At 38.4% G+C, this 8,192-nt stretch overlaps 1 pseudogene; it reads right to left on the minus strand.

Annotated features, from left to right (window-relative positions):
• Nucleotides 1-5,821: 5,821 nt before the first annotated feature.
• Nucleotides 5,822-6,344, minus strand: LOC103749641 (annotated as a pseudogene).
• Between the last annotated feature and the right edge of the window lie 1,848 nt (nt 6,345-8,192).

Genomic DNA, 8,192 nt, shown 5'->3' on the forward strand with positions numbered 1-8,192 from the left:
AAGTGCACCCACGTCGTGCAATGTCCGCAGAAGTCAGAAGAGGCTGTCGGATCCCTTAGGACTGGAGTTATGGACAGTTCTTAGCTGCCATGTGGGTGCTGGAATTTGAACCTGGATCTTCTGCAACAACAATCACTGTTCTTAACCACTGGACCTTCTCTCCAGCCCCAAGAATTATTTCTTGAGGTGTTTTTATATGTGAAAGAAATTAATCAACATTCGGAGTACAAGTTCAGTAAAGGATTAGAAATTTAAAGTGATCTATGTTTCAGATAGGGGAGAATCATATTTCAGTTCATGACCTACATTTAGATACTTAGTGGATTTTAAATAACCTGAAATTCTTCCACCACTGAAATGCATTCACATTTTTAAGGACTTGATGAGAGGTTAGTAAGTCTCATGTTCCTGCATATTTTTCTTTCTATAAATTAGTTCTAGGCATGAACTATACAATTGTTCTGTTAGAATTTAGAGGAGCAAAGTCCAGTGAAATCTTATTAGATCTTTTCTTGTGTCTACTTACAAATTCATTTATTTACAAGTGAAACCTCAGACACTTAACTCTGAGGTCAGTGCTGTCTGATCCCACATGAGTCCCAGTTATTTTCCACCTAGTGTCTGTGTCTCCTGTGACAACCCACAAACAGCCTTGCTATATTCTCTCACATGTGTTTTGCAAAGAATGAACATAAAATCCAACCATTCCATGTTTACATCCTGACACTAAGTGATTGCTGGGCTTTGATTATAATGAAAATATCTTTTAGAGTGAGAGAATCAATCAGGTGAGAGAAAAGTGTAATTATAGATCCTGTGACAGGAACATCCTGAGTTAAACCCAACATAGGTTTTTAAATAAGCAAGAATTTCTATATTAGAGATACAAACCCCACTAAATGAACTAGATGTTTTGAACTTCTGTTTTTGGTGGCACAGTTGAAAGGCTTTTGATTCCTGCTCTGTGTGCTACATTCACCATTTTGATCCTTCCATAATAGTCTCATGTTGTTGATTCCTTCAAAGCCTCATGTGCCACAGTAGAAAGCAAGAGAACCAGAGATCTTAGTTTTTTGTTTTGCCCAGTTCCCCTCTTTCCAAATTTTGTCTTTTAAATTTGTTTTTCTTTGATGTTGATAAAGTGATAAACAGAATTACTGTTCAAAACAAAAATTTGCATTGATTCATTTAATATCAATTTATGAATCTTCTAGCTCGAAAGGTAGACAGTCAGAAGATTGAGAAGTAAGCTGAATAACACATTCATTTGTATGAGAGGATGGGATACTTGAACCCGACCTAAAACAGGTCTCACTGAGTCACACAGACGTAGCATCAACTGGGAATTAAGAATTTTAATCTCTACAGGATAGGAAAATCTTGACTTAGCATGCTTAAGCAAAGAATTGAGTTTCAGTTCAAAACTACATATATATGTTTAAAGAAAAAAAATTACAAGAAACATGTCAGCCTCTCCTGCTGGCATCAGAGAGCATTTAGGGATGTGTTTAAATGTTTTATAGAAACTTCACACATACAATCAAGTAAGGTGCTAACTCTATTATTAGTTATCATGAATGGTCCCTTTATTAATATGAATTAAGTCCATATGATTTATAAACCTGTTCTTATTTAGGAAGTATTATAATCATATTCTGTTACTCCTCCAAACTAAACAAGATTATAAGATAGTTTAGAACTTCCTTAAGTATATATTTCCCTCTCATAACCCAAGGTTGGAAAACTCACTTCAGGAATTTTGTATGGGCAGCTCTCCTGGCTGATCTGCAGCTTCTGATATTTCTCATCCATAATCATGGGTTTTGAAAACATACTATTTCCTTTGAGAACAAGTTTTCTTGGGGGGGATCATAGTTGGAAATGGAAGACTGAACTTAGACAAAATTGCTTCACTTTCTCTGACACCATTTCACCTGGGATGTGGAGCCATCTAAATTTCCACAAAGCCTTTGCGTAGTGAGCTTGGGGTTTTCTGGCCCCCAAGTCAGTGGTTCTCAGTCCTTAGCAGATCAGAGAATCACCCAGGGAGTGGTTAGAACTCAGGGACCTGAGCACACACTCAGGATTCTGACTCATCAGGTCTCAGGTGACAAATGGGAAGCTGGGTACCTGCCACTTCCCAGGTGCTGCTGCTGGTCCCAGCACTGCAGGTGGGGAGCCATTCAACAAATAAACAGTGCATTTCTGAGAGGAAACAGGAAAATTTAAATATTTATAAATACACTTGAATCTCCCAGGCTTTATGAAAATTGAGAAATCATACTTTCTTAACTTTTCTTCTTGAAATGAGGGCTACACATGGAATCTTATGTTCTCAACAGCTAACTGTTCATCCATTATGACTTCTCATTATGAAATAAAAGGTTTAAGAACTCCTAAAATAGATCTGCCTGACCTTGGGTGCCTATCCCCCGGTGGGAGAGGTGCAAGGGGGCATGGCACAGTGGGTGCTTGCAATCACCTCCTGGACATTCCTGACAAATGTCTACCCACTCCTAAGATAGTCAGGACCTGTCCTCCAACTTCAGATTCCACTGTTTTGGGACAGGCTGATAGGTCTTCCCAGATTGGATTTAAATTACTGTGTCTATTTAATTGGTTTTCTATCATTTAGATTTAATTTGGGTAGGTTGTACATACATAGAAATTTATCCATTTCCTTTCAACTTTCTAGTTTAGTGAAATATACACTTTTGAAGTAGGTCTTTAAGGTTTTCTGAATTATCTCCTGGTCTGTTGTAATGTTTATTTTTTCACCTCTGTGTTTGTTAATTTGGGTCCAATATCTCTTTCTTTGTGTTTATTTGGAAGAAGATGTGTAAGTCTTGCCAATCTTTTCAAAGAACCGACTCTCAGTTTCATTGTTCTTTAGTTTGTTTCTAATTCATTAACTTCAGCTTTGATTTTATTTATCTCTTCCTGTGACTCTTTTTATGTGTTTGCTCTTGGTTTTGCAGGGCTTTCAGGTCCATCATTCATTTACTTATATGAAGTCTTTCCAATTTTCTGGCATAGGCATTTAAGGCTTTAAATTTTCCTCTTAGGAGTGCCTTCATTATGTCCCAAAGAATTTGTATGTTGTGCTTTCATATTCATACTGATCTAATAAATTGTAAAATTGATTTTATGGTTTTATGAGATTATATTAGCAACACTTGAAACTATGTAAATATTAGGGCTGAGAATTTCTTAGAGAAAAAACAAATAGAATTATACTTAAATATTCGGTGAAATCTTCCCAACTTGCCCTTAATTTTCTTCACTTTGAAGGGATTGAGGGAAGTATAGAAATCTGGGTGATGGCTCAAATCAGAGCTAGTGACAAGTAGATTCTTCCCATTACTAGATAATCATATTTGAGAGTAATGAAAAAGGACCAAAATATGGAATCAATAATAAGGCACTCAGAAAAATCTTTATCATGGGTCACAAAGCTGGACCAGGGTATTAAGGGGCTAAGATTAATTGCTCATCTGACTCTGCAACTCTAGGCCACCATTTCTACTCTTTTGGTTACTCTCATGGACTCATCAAAGAAAATTATTTAGTAATCAAAACTGTCAATATTTTCTAATATTGGAAACAGAGAGTGCTAGAGAAACAATTACTAAGAAAGTGGAACTTATAAGGGCTAAAGAGATTGCTCAGTGGTTAGGAGCACGGGCTGCTCTTGCAGAGGACCCAGGTTCTATTCCCAGGACCCACATGGCAGCTAAAAACTGTCCTAACTCCAGTTCTGGGGGATCTGACACCCTCTTCTGACCTCTGAGGGCACTGCATAACACAGGTGCACTTACATACTTGCAGGCAATATACTGATAACACAAAATAAAAATAATAAAATATTTTTAAAAAGAAAGTGGAACTTATATTGACTTTGCATTTTTTGCATTTACAGAGTAAAGGAAAATAAGAATAAGCTGACATATATCACAAAGCAGAAACTTGAGTATTCTAGATGTATGGTTTTAAATTTATCTTTCAATTCCCTATTCCAATTGATGGTTACAAATAATAAATGTAATCACATAATTCATTAATTATACTATGTTGTGCAAAATGAACAAGACCTATTCAAATTTAATCAGATAAATCCAACATACAATGGGGAAGTGGGCAGGAGGCCCCAACTTTCACTGAGGAACTATTGGAAACTGATCACTGATGGGTGTAGGAAAGTCAGTCTTCTTTAAGGGAGTGATGATAAACAGGCTGACCTGGCATCAGTTTTTGAAGTCACACTGGGAGACATCTGGGTAGAAAAACTTGACTTGATAGGCCTTAATATATATGAAAGAATGCATGAAATTATGTGGGTGGTGGGGGATGCAAATAGGGGAGGGGTATAAATATGATTAAGATGTATTGTATGAAATGCCAAAAAGTTCCATAAAAGTATACATATAAATAGTCAAAACAGACAGGTAAAAATAATTTTAATGCTACATTTTACATAATCTGAAGAAATTTTAAATTTCATTTTTTATTTCTCCCAAGATTCATTTCTTTCAGTAATTTGTTGTTTGGTTTCCATGGATTTTCATGCTTTTCTCAGTTTTTACTGTTGTTGATATTTAATTTTATACCCACATCATTAATTTTGGAGAAAGTTCCCTGTGCTGCTGAGAAGAAAGTGTATTTCTTTTTTAATGGAATGTTCTGTAGATATCTGTAAGTCCATTTGATTTATGGTGTCATTTAAATCCAGGGTTTGTCTGTTTAGAGTTTGTCTGATTAATCTATTACAGCAGGGTACTGAAATCACCAGCCATCACTGTATTTGAGTCAATATGACAGTTTGGAGCTATGAAAGTTTTTAAAAATGAATTTGATGCCCCTATGTGAGGTGCACAAATATTTAGGATTGTAACTTTTTCTTGGTTGATTTTTCTTTTAATGAATTCCCTCTAACTTCTGACTGGTTTTAGTTTGAAGTAGACTTTTGTCAGATATTAGAAGAGCTACTACTGCTGGTTTTTTAGTTCCATTTGCTTTGAATATTTCTTTCTACTCTCTTAAGATGGTATGAATTGTTGTTGGTGAGGTGTGTTTTTTGAAGCAGCAAAACCATTTACCCTGTTTTCTAATCTGATTCATTTTTCAGTGTCTTTTTACTGGGGAGTTGATACCATTAATATCGAGTGTTATTATTGAAAGATGAGTATTGAACCCTGTCATTTTTATTTCTGTTTTCATTTGTGATGTAGCTGTAATTTTCCACAGTTATACCTTCATTGGATTTCCTTTCTCAACCCCTTGGGTATAGTCATTCCTTTCTTCAGCTCTTTGTATTGCTTCCAGAACTCTCTGAAGGGCTGCCTTCTGGCTTTCGTACTCCACTGAATAATCAGCTGTTATTCTGATGGGCTTGCCTTTATATGTGACTTGATCTTTCAATCTCATAGCCTTCAGTATGTTTTCTTTGTTCTGTACATTTAGTGTTTTGACAGTTTTACAATGTGGGGAGTTAATTTTTTGGTTCTGTACACTTGGTGTTCTGTATAGCTCTTGTGTGTTGATAGGTATCTCGTTTCCTACATTTGGGAAATTTTCTTCTATTATTTTATTAAAAACATTTTCTGTGCCTTTGACCTGAATTTCTTCTTCTCCATCTTCTATTCCCATGGCTGCTAAATTTGGTGTCTTTATTGATTTATTTATTTATTTATTTACTTATTTTTGCAAATAGGGATTTATTCACTTCTGTTGCTGGGGTACAAAACAATGTATAAAAGTCACTCTCTTCCTCTTCATGGAGAAAATGTTGTGCCATCCAGGGAGTACTGCCATCCATGGCCACTCAGGCTTCAAATATAGCACAGCTGTTGCTCAGAGTCTTCTCACAAACATCTGTGTAGTCTTCAAGGCCACACAGAATGCAGGCCACAGCTCAGCAGCCCCAGCAGGTGTATATGCACTGTCCACACAGGGCCCGGTCACACTGGCTGAAAACCGCCTTCCCAGCCACAGATAGTAGGCATGAAGAGAAGGCAGTGGGTGCCCTGGGCAGGTCAGCTTCTGAGGCCTGGGCTTCGCTCTTCATCAGTTGCCCATCAGGTCCAATCAACATCTGTTCCTTGTCTTTCCAGGGGCCCCTGTAGGTCCAGGCCTTGGGGACTCTGGCAGGTGGACCGTGCAACAGCCTTCACGCCATATGTGATCTCTGCAGGACTGGGCCCCTTGGATACGGAGCTGTTGGTCTATTTGAACACCTCGTGCGCATAGCGCTGGGCAAAGATGCCATGGCCGAGCTCTCTTGGGCCCACGCGGACCTTGAGCTGCAATGGGGCAGTGTCAGCGAACAGGCAGCTCCACTTCAGCATGGCTGCAGGGCCCAAAGACTGACCACCGGGACCCAAGTTTGTTCTTTTACTGTGTTCCAGAGGTCTTGCATATTCCTCTCCTGAGTTAATTTAGATTTGACTTTTTTTTTGATTGAGCAATCCAGTTAACCAGCTTTGTCTTCATGATCTGATATTCTCGGTTCCATTTCATCCTTTATGCTTCTTTCCTCAAGATTTTTTTGTTTGAATTCCTGAGTTTTTCATTTCAATTTTCATTTTTATTTCAATTTTCATTTCAGTTTGGCTTTCCTCAGAGTAGTATCTATTCACTGAATTCTAATTTCACATTGTGCATTGTATTTCATTCAACTGTGTTTTCAGAGTCTGCATTCTGTCTTTTATTCATACCCCTCTGACTTTCTTGAACATATTTATATTATCATCTTGAAATCATTGTTTACCCACCATGTTGTTATTCTCTGGAACCATGATGAAGGTAGAAATTTCTGTGGTAGATATATTACCTTGGTTATTCATGTTGTTTGTTGTTTTCTAATTATTTTATTTATTATTTTTATTTTATGTGTATGAGTGTATTGCTTGAATGTATGTAAATGTATCCATGCCCTGCAACATCCACAGAGGTCAGAAGTGGGTGTTGCATCCCCTGGACCTGGAATTGTTGATGTTTGTTCGCTGCTATTTGGGTGCTAGGAATCAAACTTAGGGCCTCTGCAAGAGCAATCAGTGTTCTTAACCTCTGAGCCATCTCTCCATCCTCTTGTTTGTGTTATTTTTATGAGACCTATTCATCTGGACTTAACTCATTTGTGTTATTAGTTGGTATGAGTAAGTGATTTCTAGGCTGAATGGGTTTTTTTGTTTTTGTTTTTGTTTTTTTTTTTTTGCTGTTTTCGCAACTTGTCAAGTTATGGCTGAGCTGTGTCGTGCTTGGGGTTCCATTTTGGACTCACTTTAAGCCTGATCTGCAAATGGGGTGTAACAAGCAGTCTCAGTTAAGCTAGGAAGAGGTGTAAGTGTTGGGTTGATGTTCTAGTATAGATTCCTTGAACAGTCCTAGAACAGCAGTGTTGGCTGCATAGTTGTTATTGAACGGATTCACTGACAGATCAGGCTGGGATTATGTACATGTCTGGAGGCACAAGCATTCTAGCAACCAGAGCAGGTCTGAGAGCTGAGATGACAGGGCCCAGGAATTTGTGGTAAAGAAAACTCACCATGGAAGTTCTGGAAAAGCTTTGAGACCTGAGGTGAGCACACCAGTGTCCTAGCAGAGCTGAGATGGCATGGAACATTAAGGAATGTTAGACAATTTACCAGATCAGGTCTGTGGATGCTTGCAGATCTGGTAGTTTGTAGGGTTTCTAGCAGGACTTTGGTGACAGGGTGTACAGAGATGGGGAAAAAGGCCTCCCTGCAGCAGGTTTGGGGTTGTGCAAGTGTCCTGGCAGGTTGCAGGGTGATGTCTTTTTGTTTTGTTTTTGTTTTGCTTTGTTTTGTTTTAGACAAGGTCTCCCTGTAACCTCAGCTGGCCAGGAATTTGCTATGCGACTGGCCTCAGTCTCACAGTGATCTACCTACTCTGCCTCCAGAGTGCTGAGATTAAAAGTGAGTGCAACTATGCCAGGCTCCATGTGCAATTTTTGTCTCCTGTTTGAATCATTCCCTACATCTGGACTTAATCCTAACAGACAGTAGGAAATTTGGGCTTGATGTATCTGATTAATAGAGCTGAGTTTGGTCACTGGGTGTAGCAATTGCTTTTAAAAAAGCAATCTCAGGTCTGAGGTCAGTGTTGACCTGGCCGGTATCTGCCTCATGCCACTCTCCTTGTCATCTTGTCACCTGGGAAGCAGAAGCGGCCTC

Source organism: Nannospalax galili, unplaced genomic scaffold, assembly GCF_000622305.1.
Source record: "Nannospalax galili isolate Female #2095 unplaced genomic scaffold, S.galili_v1.0 scaffold3367, whole genome shotgun sequence".
In the NCBI taxonomy this organism is placed as follows: domain Eukaryota; kingdom Metazoa; phylum Chordata; class Mammalia; order Rodentia; family Spalacidae; genus Nannospalax; species Nannospalax galili.